Source organism: Cricetulus griseus, unplaced genomic scaffold (genome assembly GCF_003668045.3).
Source record: "Cricetulus griseus strain 17A/GY unplaced genomic scaffold, alternate assembly CriGri-PICRH-1.0 unplaced_scaffold_1, whole genome shotgun sequence".
NCBI lineage: Eukaryota > Metazoa > Chordata > Mammalia > Rodentia > Cricetidae > Cricetulus > Cricetulus griseus.
Window position 1 is genome coordinate 4,958,087 of NW_023276808.1, and position 17,921 is coordinate 4,976,007.

A 17,921-nucleotide genomic window follows, 5' to 3' on the forward strand; every position below is an offset into this window, starting at 1 on the left:
CTTTCCTTTTTCAATTTATATTAGAAACAACCTAGTTTTAAATGTCAGTCTCAGTTTCCTCTCCCCTCCTCCTCCCCTGCCCCTCACTGACCCCATATTTTATACCCTTTCTGCTCCCCAGTGAAGGGGAAACCTTTAATGCGAGGTCTTTAACGTCTATCATACCTTTTGGAGCAAGGCATAGGCCTACTGCTCTAAACTGAGACTGTGTTGCTTTATGTGGAATGGGCTCCCAAAGTCCCTTCATACACCAGAGATAAATTCTAATCTACTACCAGAGAACCCATAGATTACCAAGGCCTCCTAACTGACACCCATGCTCAGGGGGCCTGGATCAGTCCTATGCTGGTTCCCCAAGCTATCCGTATGTGGTCCGTGAGCTCCCACTTGTTCAGGTTAGCTATTTCTGTGAGTTCCTCCAGCCTGGTCTTGACTCATTTCCTCATCACTTCTCCCTATCTGAAACTAGATTCCAGGATTTTGTTTCAATGTTTACTGTACGTGTCTTCTTCTGCTTCCATCTGCTACTGGATGAATGCTCTAGGATGGCATATCAGGTGGTCAACTATCTCATGAGAGAAGGGCATTTAAAGTATACTCTTGACTACTGCTTAGATTGTCAGTTGGTGTCATCCTTGTAGATCACTGGACATTTCCCTAGTGCCAGATTTCTCATTAAACCTATAATGGCTGTGTCTATTATGGTATCTCTTTTCTTGCTCTGCTATATTCTACCACTGACTCCTTCTTTCTGCTTCCTCAATTCCTCTTCTCCCCTTCTCATTCTCTTAACTCCATCTCTCCTCCCCCATGCACCCAGTGACCTCAGGAGACCTTGTCCCTTTCCCCTTCTCTGGGGGTCATGTGGTAATCTCTCTTACGTTTCTCCCTGTTTCCTAGCTTCTCTGTGAGTGTGGATTGTAAGATGGTAATCCTTTCTTCCATGTCTAAAACCCATGCACAAGTGAGTACATACCATGTTTTTTTTACTATGTTACCTCACCCAGGATACTTTCTTCTACTTCCAACCATTTCCCTGTTAATTTTAAGATATGACATTTTTTCTGCTCCATTATGTAAATGTACCATATTTTGTCTATGCATTATTCAGTTTAAGGTCATCTAGGTTGCTTCTACTTTGTGACTATTAAAAATAATGCTGGTTTGAAAATAGTGGAACAGATGTCCTTGTTGGATGAATATGCCTCTTTTGGCTATATGCCTACAAGTGGAAAAGCTTCATCTTCTGGTACTCTGATTCCCATTTTTCGGAAGAATCGCTGTACTTATTTCCAAAGTGGCTGCTGCACTTTCCATTTCCACCATTGGAGGATTGTTCTCCTTTCTCCACATTGTCTTCATCATAAACTGTCATTGTTGTTGTTTTTTTTTTTTTTAGCTATTCTGACAGGAGGAGTATGCTACCTCAGTGGTGTTTTGATTTTCATTCCCCTGATATCTAAAGATGTTGAGCACTTTCTCAAGTGTCTTTCAGCCATTTTGGATTCCTCTATTGAAAAGTATCTGTTTATGTATCCCACTTTTTAATTGGATTTTTTTTTGCTGTTTTGGTATGAGCTTCTTGTTTTCTTTGTATATGTTGGAAATCAGCCCACTGTGAAATGTGGGGTTGATGAATATCTTTTTCCATTTTGTGGGTTGCTGTTTGTTTTCTTGACTACAACATTTGACTTACAGAAGCTGCTCAGATTCAGGAGGTCCCTTTTGTTAATTGTGAATCTTTGTGTCTGTGCTATGTGTTGTGTTCAGGAAGTGGTCTAATTTAGAAATTTTTATAGGATACCTCCTATGTTCTCTTCTAAGAGGGTCAGTGTGGCTTGATTTATGCTGAGGTCTTTGATCCATTTAGACTTATGTTTTGTGCATGTTGATAGATAAGGATCTGTATGCAGTCTTTTACACACCAACACCAAGTTATGACAGCACTATTTCTTGAAGATAGTTTCTTTTTTACATTGTATAATTTTAGATTTATTGTCCAACAACAGGTATTCTTTTTGGGGGGGTTTCTAGACAGGGTTTCTCTGTGTAGCTTTGGAGCCTATCCTGGCCCTCACTCTGGAGACCAGGCTGACCTCGAACACACAGTGATCTGCCTGCCTCTGGAAGAAGTTGACAGTATCAAGACTTTAAATGGCAAAATCCATAAATGGTCTTTATAGAGATTGGTTGTTGTTGTGGGACACAAAAGATGAGAATGCCAGAGTAATGGCAGACCCTGATTGTCAGGGTCAGGATTTCATTGGGTAAAAGTCTCTGCAGGGCACCATGCTGTTGGCCTGACCTATCTGCCTTGAGAGATATGTGTCATAGCATATTCAGGCTAAAGCCCATGGCTCTTAGGAAATAATGTACCTACTGGTTCCTGATGAACTGATGATCTCCATCAGGTAGTCAAGCAATCAGGCTAATCTGTATTCTTCTATATGATTTCTTAGTAATCAAGGAAGTATGTAAGCTTAACAAGAACATTGTTCTTAGACATTAATCTTTTTTACCCTGTATGGCTTGCAATTTTCATGTTTTCCTGGCAACTACAACTGTATTGATCCTGGAAATTGCCACTATCTTGTGTTTCTGATAAAGATATAAAAAGTCTGTTCCCTGTCAATAATACAGTCATATACCTGTCTTGCTGTGGCCCTTTAGGCCAAACCTGGCTCCATTCTTTTTTATTGTATTGAGTGATCTTGTCCTGAAAAGTAAGCACAGGTTCTTAGAATATTTCATGAAAAATTTAGCTGGAGTTCATCTGTGTGATATTTTGTCCCTGAATCTTTCTTAATATCTACACATCACAAGAAAGTGAATAAGGCTGAGTTTAAGAGTAATGGACTGATGTCTTACACAAAATATTGTTTCTGTTGATAGTTATTACTGTTGACTCCTTCAGGTCTACAGTGAAAAGGACACAAGAACACAAGGAGGAATATATGAAAGTCTCTGTTTTGTTATGGCAATCCATTGATGGAAAAGAAACAGTAATTTTCAAAGTTTTTAACAGCATTAAAGAAATGGCCCTGCTCATCATTAAAAGTGTAGGAAGGTACCCCAAGTTTGCAACTCTACCCAACAATGTCCTTACCCTATTGAAGGAGTAGGCAAAGTAATTCCTTGTCTCAGGAGCAACATTATTCAAAAACTGGCAAATATGATTCAAGCTTGGTAGGGTCCACAAAATCATTGCAGAATCACCTATTTTTTACTGACTATGCAAACAATAAAGATGCAAAATATAAAGAAGATGGAGTCTTCTTCTGTGGTCAGTTCTTCACTATATGACACATCTATGATTTGACAATCAGACCCCAAGTGAAGAGTCTGTGAGAGTTCATTGCATGAAGCAGTGAAGATGAAGCTGAGTTGCATTTGAGACCACAGGATGTTGAGATGTCCATGCTATGAGACAATTTTCATGGAAACTTTCATATGAGGAATGGAAGTAGCAAACTTGTGAGATGGATAAGAAGTGAAGTCCTGGGGATTGTGTGGTTTTTTATCATATTTTTATAATAAAGCTTGGGTGGTATCAGAGATCTACCAGTTAACTGACCAAATATCACATAGAGGTTTGGAAAACTGTGGGAGATTGGAGACTGGAATTGGTAAGGATGGGCTGAGGGAGGATCGTTCTCTGTTTTAGATTTAGAAATGGAGGAGGTAGGAGTCACTGAGGCTGATCAACTGGTTCTCTCATCTTTTAGGTTCTTACCTCATATCTGACTTGTGATTTTTTCTTAATAAATATTATTTTTGCCAGGTGGTGGTGGTGCAAACATGTAAAACCAGCACTCAGGAAGCAGTGGTAGGTGGGTCTTTGTGAGTTTGAGACCATCCTGGTCTAAAAGAACTGTTTCAAGAGAGGCTCCAAAGCCACAGAGAAACCCTGCCTCAAAAATGAAAAGAAGAAAAAAATGATTACTTATATTAAAATTTTATGAGGTGCCTTAAAATATATGCTCAGTAAGGTAAAAGGGGAAATTAAGACTTCCACAGACAGATTAAATAATAGATCATTAACTTTATATTTTTGAAATGCTACTGAAAAGGAAACAACAGCTTTGGGAGATATTAGATAAAAAAAACTGCTAAATTAAAGCAACCTATATACTTTAGAGATACTTTGAGCTCAGAAGAAAAACCAAGATACGTGTTACATCAGGGAAGAGGATTTGCTTTTGTTTCCACAGAATTGGGCAGAGGGAATTCAGTGACCATCAAAAATGATAAAGAGTATATTCAAACAGATGTTTTTCATTGAATTAAATATAACTAGCCAAACTAGAAATCTGCAAAGTTATGTTGAGGAAGGTTTTGTTTTGTCTTTGAAAAACATAATTTTCTCTAATGAAGGAATGTAAAGATAATTGGTGTTGTGGGATTCTAGGACTGTTTCTGCTAGTAAAGTCACTGTGTGTCACTGGGTTCTGCATTTCTGGGACAGTTTTGGGTGTTGTACTGTTAGTAACTAAGCTATTTTTACATGTCTAAAAGAGATTTATTTACTATGCTCATTACAGTCATGGTTCTGATTCATAAATATGTTTGGCAATTAATACCAAAAGTATAGTAGAATGCCTTGGAATTAATGATGGTATGGCTTATCTTTAGGCACATGAAAAAGCAGGAAAAATAAAAGTTTAACATGTACAAGTCATTGGAAGCAAAGTTGTTAAAACAGGCTTCCACAAAAATATAACTGGTGTTAAAGAAGTTCCTCAGTAGCCTCTCTGTCCAATTCAATGATAATCAACACTTTGTTTGTTATTCCCAAATTGTTCAAAATGAAAGCTTCATACTTAATGTAATTTATCATGTGGCCTTAGGTGTGTCCCAGCAAAAATTTCATAGTCTAGTAAATTATGATGTGAAAACAGCTTAAAATTTAGTCTTTCTCGGCTGGGCCTTGGTGCCACACACATTTACTCTCAGCACCCGAGAGGTAGAGGCAAGCCTGGTCTCCAGAGCAAGTGACAGGATAGACTTCAAAGCTACACAGAGAAACCCTGTCTCGAAAAACAAAAAACAAAAAACAAAGTATTTCTCAGTAGGATGGGTTCATTGTTTACTCATACAAAATGATATACCATACTTCCTTGTGAATCTTAATGCATAGTCCCTGTGGTAGTCTGAATGTAATTGCCCCCCCATGAGCTCAAATGGAATTGCACTCTTATGAGGTTGTTTTCTTGCTGTAGGAATGGATTTGCTGAAGCTAGTGTGTCTCGGGGGGAACTTATATATGCTCAAGCCATGAACGGAGTCTCAGACCACTTCCCATTGCCAGTGGTCAAGATGTGTAATGCCCAGCTCCTTCTATACCACCATGTCTGCCTGCACTCTCTCATGTTGCAACATGATGATACTTGATAAAAACTCTGAAAATGTAAGCCAACCAATTAAATGTTTTTCCTTTAAAAAATTAGCCATAGCCAGAGTGTAGTGGTACATGCCTTGAATCACAGCACTCAGGATGCAGAGGCAGGTGGATCTCTGTGAGTTTGAGACCAGCCTGGTCTACAAGAGATAGTTCCAGGACACCCTCCAAAGCCAAAGGGAAAACCTGTTTTAAAACGTAAAATAAATATTAGCCATGTACATGGTGTCTCTTCACAGATATACAAACAAAAACTTGGTCAATCCATGATTCATTACCCTTTTGAGAGAAAATTTGAGAATCCCTGACAAATTTCCATTATATAAGATCATATTATACATAGGCTTTTGAAACTGCTCATCACATGTTATTAATAGAAAACTTAGTATTCAATCATAGACATTCTTTATTTCTTTTTTTTGTGGAACTCCTAACAGTGGGAGCAGGACTTGTCTTTTTTTTTCTTTGAATTAGAATCAAGATTGTTTTACATGTCAATCTTAGTTCTGTCTCCATCACCTCCGCTCCTACAACTCCCCTCAACTAAAACATTATCTATCATATACACTCTCTGTTCCCCCTGGAGGGTGAGGCCATCCATAGGGTTGACATCAGAGTCTATTGTGTCCTCTGGGTTGGTGCCTAGGCCCACCCCTGTGTGTCTTGATTCAGGGAGTATCCCCCTATGTGGAATGGGCTCCCAAAGTCTACACCTATGCTAGGGATAAGTACTGAACTACTACTGGAGTTAACGTAGATTTCTGAGGTTTCCTCAATGAAACCTATTTTCCTTGGTTCTGGATCAGTCCCATGCTGGTATCCAAGCTATCAGTCTGGGGAGCAAGAGTTCCCCAATGTTCAGGTCATCTGTTTCTGTGGGTTTCACCAGCCTGGTCTGGACCCCTTTGCTCATCACTCATCCTTCTCTGCAACTGGATTCCAGTTCAGTTCAGTGAGTAGTTGTGGGTGTCTGTGAGGGCTATCAGGTGGCATATAAGTCAGTCGTCAATCTCATTATCAGGGGAGGGCATTTAAGGAAGCCTCTCCTCTTTTGCTTAGATTGTTGGATGGTGTCTTCTTTGTAGATCTCCACACATTTCGCTAGTGCCTAATTTCTATTTTATGTAACGTGCAATAACAGCTACTTAACTCATAAAGCCCCCAATACCCTCCTGGCTTGCCCCAGTCCCGCCTGCCTCTGGTGCGGATTCACCCGATCCATCCATTCATCCGTTTATTAATTTATTCACTCATTTGTTCGTTTTTTCATTCATGGACTTGGGGCGGGAGCGAGCAGGCATGCATGGCTGAGCTCATTAGTGAACTCCCAGCCACCAACATGCTCACCCCACCCTGCTCTCCAGCTAGCCTGCTGTCCCTTCCTAAACTGCAACACTGACTGCTGCCTGGCTGCTGCCTGCATTCAGTTCACATGTTCCCTCAGCTGGCTCAGTCACTGAGTCACTGATTCCCTGGTTCATTCACTGACAAAGTCAGCCAGGGGAGCCAGAGGTTCCTAGAGAAGTTTCCCCAGCTCCCTGCAGAGAACTTGCTCAGGACTACATTTCCCAGCGTGCCCTGCACTCCTGATCCAACTCTCTTCTGCCCACCCAGCTCTGGCTTCATCCTGAGTTGTTAGAAACTTTTGGACACCGTTAGCATTTTTTTTCCTGTGATTTGTTTCCAGGGGGGGAGACAGGCGAGGGAGGGGTGAGAATAGGGGAATGAAGAAAGGGAGGATGTGGAGCCCTCTGCTGCATCCCAGTGCTGTGTCTCCCAAGTGAACTTTTCCTAATTCATTTTGAGTTGGTCTTATTTAGATTGCAGCATCCTGAGAGAGGCTCTTTGATGTGTAGAAACTCTTGAACTTCCCCTGGAGGAAAAGGGGAAGTTGCTATGGAGACCAGGAAGTCATCAGGGTCTGCCATCTGAGCCTAGGGCGAGTGCTATTGAAATGTAAATCGTTGCAGATGTACAAAAAGGATTTTTTTCTTGTGTGGGAGGCACGGCCAGGAAACACAGTACTGTGTCTTTAAGCACACTCTGACCCTATGGGAGGTGTCCTTGTCACTCAAGCCCCACTATCCATCCAATCAGACACTCAATGAGACCTGCCAGTCAGAAGAAGTGCTGGGCTCTTCCTGACACCAGGCTTCAAGTTTGTTTTGAAGAGGAGACTGCAATTTTGTTTGCTGTGGTGCGGTTGCTGCTGCAGGGAGCTGAGCAGAGAGCTTCATTGATCTGGAAAACCTCAAAATGGTGAGCTAGGGGATGCTGTCTGCAGATTGGGAGGAACAGATGGTGAGGTGTGGCAGACAATGTAGTGAGTCCTCCCTGTATCTGTGGGGAGAATGCGACCTGATTCACTGTCTTGTAAAATCCCATTTGGCCCATGTAAATTCTTTGACCTAGGGGGAGGTCTCTCACTAATTTTCCTCTATAGGCATAATTTGATGAGAGTATTGGGAGCAGGGAAAACTGATAGTCTGGTTTCTAGAAGTTCTGAATGTTGCATTCCATTTTCAGGATTTTATTATATAAATATTGCAAATAGTTTAGGAACTTGTGGAAAAAATGGTGATGTGGATTGTCTTTCACCAATACATGATTAAAATGCTTGTAATATGGTGGTACAAGTAACCACAATGATGTGATTCAGTGAAGTTTAGTTCCAGGGGAGAAAAGGAGTTTCTGATGTGTAGAGATTTCTCAAGTGTGCATGGTGCTGTGTAGGTAGATTGGGCAAATTCCATGTGATGTGCCATTATCCATGAAATCAGGATTAAAATGTAGTACAAGTCTCTAGTCCCTGTACCACATGGCCATAAGGCCTGTTTCATGTTTTCAAAATAATTTTTGAGATTATATATGCATCATACTCACATTGTCTTTTCTATTTCCAAGCCCAATCAATACCCCATTGTTTTCTAATCTGTGGTCTGGTTTTTGTTAACACAGTTTCACAGTTAGTGTGTGAATATGTGCTGGAAGGACTGAGTTATAGGGTGACCCTAGGCAATGTGGGCATTTTTTGGGGGGTGTTAGTACTCAGGAATACTAGTGTCAGACAATTATTTGGTTTTTGTCATGGTTCCTGCTGCCTTTGCTGAAATGAGTTGTAAGCAAGACCACAAGCTATACAATGGTGACTTTGGTGTTCAAAGCATGTCTGTTGAGCTATCATTTTATTTAGTTATTTAGTTCTTGACTGCTTGTTTTTTAAAGACAGGGTTTCCCATGTAACAGTCATGGCTATACTGGATCAGCTAGTAAACCAGTTTGGTATTCAGTCACAGAGATCTTACTGCCTCTGCCTCCCAAGTGCTGATATTAAAGGCATGTGTCAACACAACCCAGTGAGCTTTTATTTCTCTTGGGACCTGAATGGAACATGAGCCAGATTATAGTTCTGTTGATACATCTGTTGACCTTTGAAGTGGCCTTTGTCCTCTGTGTCTATCAATATGGAGTTACTGGGTAATGGGAAACTTTGCAGCCTTGGCATGGGAGGATATATTTCTTGCAGTACCACTACAAGTGTTCACATATGGGCACTGCTTTTTTTGCAGTAGGAAGATAGATTAGAAAATTAAATATCTGGTTTCTAGAAGTTCTGAATATTGCAGTCCATTTTGACGTTTGTATCATAAATATTGCAATTAGTTTAGGAACTTGCAGAAAACTGGTGATGTGAATCGTCTTCCATCATCAATACATGATTAAAATGCTTGTAACGTGGTGGTGCAAATAACCACAATGATGTGATTCAGTGAAGTTTAGTTCCAGGGGAGAAAAGAGTTTCTGATGTGTAGGGATTTCTCAAGTGTGTATGGTGCTGTGCAGGTAGATTGGGCAAATTCCATGTGATGTGCCATAATCCATAAAATCGGATTAAAAATTCTTTTTCTTTTTCTTTTCTTTTTTTGGTTAAAGAAGTATTTCTTTCTTTTTTAATGTAAACTAGAAACAAACTTGTTTTACATGTCAATCACAGTTCCCTCTCCATCCCCTCCTATGCTGCCCCTCAATGACCCCTTATTTAATCCACTTTCTGCTTCTCAGGGATGGTGAGGCCTCTATAAGTGATTTTCAAAATCTTTCGTATACCTTGGATAATGGCTCAGGACCTCCCCTGTGTCTCCAGGCTGAGAGACTGATGGTTTATATGGAATGGGCTCACAAAGACATTTGTATAACATGAATTAATAGTAATTCACTACCACATGCCCCACAGAATACCCAGTCCTCTTACCTGACACTCATGATCCGGGGGCCTGGATCAGTCCTATGCTGCTTTCCCAGCTATCAGTCTGGGGTCAATGAGCTCCACTTTGTTCAGGTCAGCTGTTTTTGTGAGTTTCTCCAGCCTGATCTTGACCCATTTGCTCATCACTCCTCCCTATATGAAACTAGATTCCAGGAGTTTGGCTCCTTGTTTAGCTGAAGGTGTCTGCTTCTGCTTTCATCAGCAACTGGATGAAGGCTCTAGGATGTCATATAAGGATGTCAAAGATTTCATTACCAGAGAAGGGCATTTAAGGTGACTCCTGGACTGTTGCTTAGATTGTTATTTGGTGTCATTCTTGTAAACTTCTGGACATTTACCTAGTGCCAGATTTATCTCTAAACCCATAATGGCTCCATCTATTATGGTATCGCTTTTTCTTACTCTCCTCTATTCTTCCCCTGACTCAATTTCCTGCTCCCTCATGTCCTCCTCTCCCCTCCTCTTCTCCCCTTCTCTTCCTTCTAACTCCATCTCCCCTCCCCCATGCTCCCAATTAACTCAGGAGATATTGTCCCTTTCCTGTTCTCTGGGTTATCTATGTCTTGCTTAAGATGCTCCTTGTTTCCTAGCTTGTCTGGCGGTGTGGATTGGATTGTATGATGGAAATCCTTTGTTCCATGTCAAAAACCCATAAATAAATGAGTATATGTGATGTGTTTCTTTTTGTTACTGGGTTGCCTTACTCAGGAAGCTTTATTCTACTTCCATCCATTTGCCTGTGAATTTTAAGATTCCATTGTTTTTTCTGCTGGGTAGTACTTCATGTTGTAAATATACCATATTTTCTCTATACATTATTCAGTGTAGGGTCATCTATGTTGCTTCAGGTTTTGGCTATTACAAATAAGGCTGCTATGATCACAGTTTAAAAGATGTCCTTCTTGTTTAAATGTTCATATTTTAGCCTACAAGTGGAATTGCTGAATCTTGTACACTGATTCCCATATTACTGAGAAACCGCCATACTGATTTCCAAATTGGCTGTATGAATTTTCACTCCCACCAGCAGTGTAGGAGTGTTCTCTTTTCTCCACACACTCTCCAGTATAAACTGTTATTTTTTTTTATTTTAGCCATTATAATGGAATAATATGCTACTTCAGAGTTGTTTTGATTTGCATTTCCCTGATGTCTAAGAATGTTGAGCACATTCTTAAGTGTTTTTCTGCCATTTTAGATTCCTCTACTGAGAAGTCTCTATTTAATTCTCTTCCCCACTTTTTAATTGGATACTTTGGTGTTTTGGTGATGAGGCTCTTTACTTCTTTGTGTATATTGGAAATCAGCCCTCTGTCAAATGTGGGGATGATGAATATCTTTTCCCATTCTATGGGGCTGCCCTTTTGTCTTGTTGACTATGTCAGTTGACTTACAGATGCTTCTGAGTTTCAGGAGGTCCCATTTATTAATTGTGCAACTCTGTATCTGTGCTGCTGGTATTATGTTCAGGAAGTGTTCTACTGTACAAATTCATTGAGGCTACCTCCTAATTACTTTTCTAAGAGGTTCAGTGTGGCTGCATTTATGTTGTGGTCTTTGGTCCATTTGGACTTAAGTTTTGTGCATGGTGATATATATGGATTGTATGCAGTCTTTTACATGCCAGCACCCATTTATGCCAGCACTATTTGGTGAAGATACCCCTTTTTACCTTCTTTAATTTTGCTTCATTGTCCAACATCAGGTATTCATAGTTATGTGTGACCATATCATGGTTTTCAATTTGATTACATTGGTTTACATGTGTTTTAAATTATTTTTCTAGGTTGGTTTGTTATTGAGCATCAGTGGGGTTGTATGCACATGAAACAAAAGGAATTATTAGGAGCTTCTGATCCATAGTCAGAGATCACTTTCATTTCTGGAGACAGTTCTAGGGCATGATGCTTCTCTTTTGGAAGAAATATCAGTAGCCCTAGGGTCAGAAACAATAGTTCAAGCGTCATTTTGAGGTAATTTTGTGAAAGTTGTGAAGTCTGTGTTTATTTAATTTTATATCATAGGGAGCTGGGTATCATTGGTGAAGATCAGCCTTTTCCTTTCCTCTGTTTTCTTCTGTCTTTTGATTAAAAGTTGACCATATTTACCTGCTTTTTTTCTTGGCATTTTCTCACTGATCCTTTCATTCTTTCCAAAATATTTTATATATTTTTGATTGTTGTACTTTGTGACAAGTTTAGACCTCATATTATGTGAATCTGTGTACTGATTTTTTGTAATGTATAATTTAACCTATTTATATACATTTACATAAAAATGTTGGACCTTCAGCAATGTATCTTCATAAAATTTCTTATGTTATCAGTTCTGAATGTTTTGCTTTTGGGTGAAGTTGCTGTGGATAGAAGGTTTACTTTTTATCTTTATCTTAGATGGTTGCCTCTTCCTATTTTCTTGCATACTGGCAAATTTGTGTTCTCCAGTTGTTGCTGTCTTCATGTTTGAGTCTTTGTTGTGTAAGTGATTGGTATGATTAATACAGTTGCTTTGGCTAAATTGATCAGGTATCCCCTTGACAAAACCTGGGAACATCTGAGAGAAAACTGATTGAATGTGTTCTTAGATCAGAATGTTTGATTTATGCCTGGAAAATATTGTGTTGACTGATGCTTTATGTGGGAATAAGACTTCAGCTTATCTCTGAGAAAGTGCATCTGGGCTTTTTAAGAGAGAAAGCTGAGTACAAGATAGTGGCAAAGAAAAAGAGAAAATCAAGACACGATAATTCCACATGTTTTCCCTTCAATGACTGACTTGAGTTTCTCTCCTAAGTTCCCACAATGATAGAATCTGGCCTAGGAGTAACAAACAAATCTGTTCATTACAGGAGTAGCTTTTATTTAGATAATTTAATCACAACAAAAGAGAAGAATGTGGGTAGTCTGAATGTAATTGGACCCATAAGCTCATGGAGGATGGCAATTATTGCTACCATACTTAACTATATTCATATCTGAAAATACTTTGACAGCCACCACTGGCAAACATCAAAATTTACTTTAAGATATATTGTCCTTTACCTGGGTCCTGTGGTGAGATTAAGCTGGAGCACTTCAGTGCATTTCAGGAAAGGATTTCAGGATGAGTCAATGATAATCAGAGTTGGAATTTTATGTTGAGACAGGATTTCCCTCTATATTTTTGGCTGTCCTTGAACTCTGAATGCAGATGACTTTGGCGCAGAATTCACAGTAGTGTGTTTGTCTCTGCTGCCCAGGTATTGGAATATATGTTGTGTGTCCAAACATCCTATTATAATTTTATTATTTATTCATATATGTCTATATATATTGATGTGATTTTTAGGTGTGGAATTTGGGCATGTGTCTCATGGTTTTGGTGCAAATATCAGAGAACACTTAGGGTGTTTGTCTTTTACAGTTAGCATGTATGAGATAGGGTCTCTAGGTTTCCATGTGACATAAATAGAATTTTCAGGATTTCCTCTGTCAGTGTGGTGGGTCCTCCTTGTATCTTGGTGGAGGAGAGCATCCAGATTCCCTGTCTTGTGAATTCCCATGTGGTCCATGTAAATTATCTGACCTAGGGAGAGGTATTTCACAAACTTTGCTCTGTGGATTAATCTGATCAGAGTATTGGCAGGAAGATGGGTGTAGGAGCAAGTTTCTAGTCAACTTCAACATTCTTAATGAATATATGGAAAGCAGCTTGCCTAACTCAGAGAGGCATAGTTTTTCCAGTATCTTCTTGGCATTCAACTCTGCATTTAACATTTACATGTTATCTCCATTGACAGTTAATTTTGTGCCAGATGAAATTCTAGCTTTTTTATTGAGAAGACCATAGTTTTGGAAGGTGAACAGATGACAGTTTTTTGAAAATAAAACGCAGTTGAGTTAAGAACTCACCTCATCAAGCAAGGCCTTCATTTAAGCCCTCAGGTAGGGAGGACCTAGTAATAGCCTGGGATGTAGGGCTTGGGAGCTTTCATTGAGGCCTGATGTATTGACAATAAAACTAAGCTCCTTCTCTAAAACCTGCAATATATTTGGGAGAAATTGTAATGGTGTGGGGCCAGGAACATTTAGAAGGATTTTGTATGTCATAAGTCAGTCATGTTCTTCAGATACTCTGTTTCCCTAGTGTGATATTGTTTGCTAACCTCTTCCCGAATTTCTCCCATTATATAATAGTTTCTGATGGATTCATATTATTCTCCCATTTCCTTCTATCATCCCACCCCATTTAAGTAATATAAAAGATGCTATTCTTCTTAAGAAGCTTAGTTAGTCTGGGACATAGCCTCTGCAATACATCTGCAACCTAGCATTTATCTTTTTCCACCATCTATTTGTCCTATCTTTCATATCACCATTACCTTCACCTCAGGACCCTGTCGATAAAGAATGACCTGTGGATTCAAGTCAATGTTCTACTTCAGTAATTATTTTAGGAATATCCTTGCTGGAAAGGAATGGTGTGAGAAATTTTAATGTGCTCTAATTCAAGTCTCTAAGTCTCTCGAGCACTTGACCATAAAGAATGTTTCAAGTTTTCAAAATATTATTTGAGATTATAAATGCATCATATTCACCTTGTCTCCAAGCCCTATCATTACCCCATTGCATTCTCATCTTTGGCCTGTTTTTCTGTAACCCAGATACACAGTATCAACAGTTACTGTGTGAACATGACTTGTGTCTGTTTTCAGGGTGTTCCAGCTCTGAGGCAATGGGTTTGCTGCACTGGATATTGAGCATGTAATGGACTGTGCATACAAACACCCTGTGGTTTCGATGAGGAACAGGATATGCCCAATGGGGGAGGAAGAATGTCTAGTACAGTACAACATTTCAAGATTAGGCCTCTATCTACTGTGCGGGAAGTGTCGAGTGGGAAGTTCTGTGCTGTCTAAGTCATTTGATCTCTGATCACCCAGTATGGAAGCTCCTGAGTGCTAGTTGGGTGGCCATAGGAAACATGGAGATCTGGGGAGAGTAAGATGTCTGGATAAGTAGTGGCAGGTATTTTGTGGGTATTTTTCCTGTGGTTATATTCTGTGTATGCTGAAATGAGTTCTAACAAAGACCACAAGCTTTACGATGGTGAGTGTATGATGTTCAGAGCAGGTCTCTTGAGTTATCATTTCATTTATTTATTTATGTAGCTATTGTTTTTCTGTTTGTTAGTTTTCAAGACAGGTTTACTCTGTTCTGGGACTCATATTGTAGACCAGGCTAGTCTGATACTCTCAGAACTATTACTGTCTCTGACTAACATGTGTAGGTATTAAAGGCATGTCCAGCCACAACCTAGTTAGCTTTCAATTCTTTTGGATTCAGATGGACCATCAGCCAGACTATAGTTTTGATGGTCCATGTGCTGACCTGGGCAGTGGCCTTTGTCATCTGTTCCTCCCAGTATGGATTTACTGGATAATCTGAGACAGTGCAGCCCTGGCATGTGGGGATAGAGTTCTTGTAGTATCACTGCCCAGTGTTCACTTATAGATACTGCATTGTTAGCAGTGGGAAGACAGATTAGAAATCTGGGTCCTGCTTTCTAGAAGTTATGAATATTGCATTCTATTTTTAGGTTTGTATTTTAAATATTGCAAATAGATTAACAACTTGAAGAAAAATGATCATGTCATTAGCTTTCACCAATACATGATTAGAATGCTTGTATCTTGGTGATGTAACTAACCACAGTGTTGTGATTTATTGAATTATAGTTCCAAGGAGAAAAGATATTTTACATCTGTGGAGATTTCTCAATTCCTGAATCGTGTTTGGCAGGTAGATAGGGCAGAATCCATGTTTTGTGCCATAATCCATGTGGCAGGAAGCAGATTTTTAAATCATTTTTCTATGCTGTTTTGTGATTGAGCATCAGTGGAGCTGCATTTACCTGAAACAAAAAGGAAATTCAAGGAGCTTGTGATCCATAGCAAGAAATAACCTCCATTTGTGGAGAGAGCTCTTCAGCATGAGGCTTCTGTTTTTGGAAGAAATATCAGTAGCTCGAGATCAGAAACAACAGTTCAGGGGTTACTTTGAGATAATTTTGTGAAAGTTGTGGCATGTGTATTTACTTAATTTCTATATACATACACATTGAATTGTGGAGAGCTGGATAACATCAGTTAATATCATGCTTTTTATTTCCTAATTTGATAATTTAGATAATTTAATCACAACAAAACAGAAGAATGTTGGTAGTCTCAATGTAATTGGACCCATATGTTTATAGGGAAAGGCACTCTTAGGAGGTGTGTCTCTGTTGCTGTAGGTATATTTGTGAGTGTGTGTGTCTGTGTGTCACTGAGAAATGCCTAACATACTCACTATGTAGTCCATATTGGCTTGAATTTACAGAGATCTGCCTATCTCTGTTACCATACACAGATATATTTATATCTGAAAATACTTTGACAGCCACCACTGGCAGACATCAAAAATAACTTTAACATATATTGTCCTTTACCTGGGTCTTATGATTAGATTAAGCTGAACCACAGTGTTTTTCAGAGAAGGATTTCAGGATGAGTCAATGATAATGAGAGTTGTAATTTTATGTTGAGACAGGCTTTCTCTCAATATTGTATGCTGTCCTTGAACTCATAATGTAGATGAATTCACAGAAATTTGCTTGACTCTGCTGCCCAGGTATTGGAATATGGGGGGTGTGCCAAAACATCCTATTATACATTTATAATTTATTTACTTATGTCTGTTTGTATTTATGTGATTCTTTAGGTGTGGGAGTTGGGTATATGTGTCATGGTTTGGGTGTAAATATCAGAGAACACTTTTAGGTGTTTGTCTTTTACAGTTAGCATGTTTGAGACAGGGTCTCCAGGTAGCCATGCCACATAAATAGACTTGGCAGTATGTCTTTTGTCTCCATATTATCTGTCATCAAATCATTGGATTATAGGAATGTATTGTAGCAGCTGTCTTGAGAATGCAAAAGTGAAGACATAGTTGTATTTATTTATTTATTTATTTATTTATTTATTTATTTATTGAGACAGGGTTTCTCTGTGGCTTTGATGTAATTTTTTGAAAGTTGTGAAGACTATGTTTGTTTAATTTTATACACATAGAATTATAGGGAGCTGGGTAACATTGGCCAAGATGCGCCATTTCCTTTTCTATGCTTTCTTTGGGCTTTTGGTTAAATATTGACTATATATTTCCTGCCATATTTATTGTCTTTTTCTCAAAAACCTGTTTATTCTTTCAAAAATATCTTGCGTACTTTTGATTGCTGTATCTTTGTGACATGTATAGAGCTCCTACGTGAGTCTGTATATTGATTTTCTGTAATCCATATTGGTAACCTAGATATATACTTTTTCTTAAAAATGATGGAACTTTACCAATTTATCTTCATAAAATTTCTCATGTTATCAGTTCCTGAAATGTTTGTTTTTTGGGGAGCTTGCTGTGGCAAGACTGTTTTAGTTTTTTCATCTTTATTTAAGATGCTTGCCTCTTCCCATTTACTTGCATACTGGTATATCTGTGTTTTCCAGTTTTTCTATCTTTATGTTTGAATCTTTACTGCTTAAATGATTTTCATGATTAATACATTGGCTTTGGATTTTAAAATATTCTCATATACTATTGTCTCTGTCTCCTAATTAGCCTCTGATGTCAAATGACAAAACATAGCATCATCTGAGCAAACATAAATTGAATGTGTTCGTAGATCACTGTGTCTGATTTCTGCCTGAAAAAAATAGTGTTAACTGTTGATTTATGTGGGAAGAAGACTTCCACTGAATTGGCAATGTCTCTGAACAAGTGGGCCTGGGATTGTTAAGAGAGCTTTCTGAGAAGAAGACAGTGACAAAGCTAAAGAGAAAAATCAACAAACAGTGGATGGTTCCCCATGTTTTCTCTTCAGTGACTGACGAGTTTCTCTCCTAAGCTCCCACAATGGCAGACACTGAACTGGGGTTAACAACCAAATCCCTTTACTACTGGAGTAGCTTTTACTCAGAAAATTTAATCAGAGCAAAAGAGAAGAATGTTGGAACAAAAATGGAACTTGAAAGGTGATTATTTTTGCTGTAATGGACATGGGAATGATTAATTTTTGAAGATTTTGAAGATATCGAGACTTTAGGTGACAAAATCCATAAAAGTTCTCCATATTGCATATTTGTCTGTTGTTGTAGGACATGAAAGATGGGAGTGTTGAGAGTAATAGCAGACACTGGAGGTCAGGGTCAGGATTTCAGTGGGTAAAAGACTTGCCAGCTAT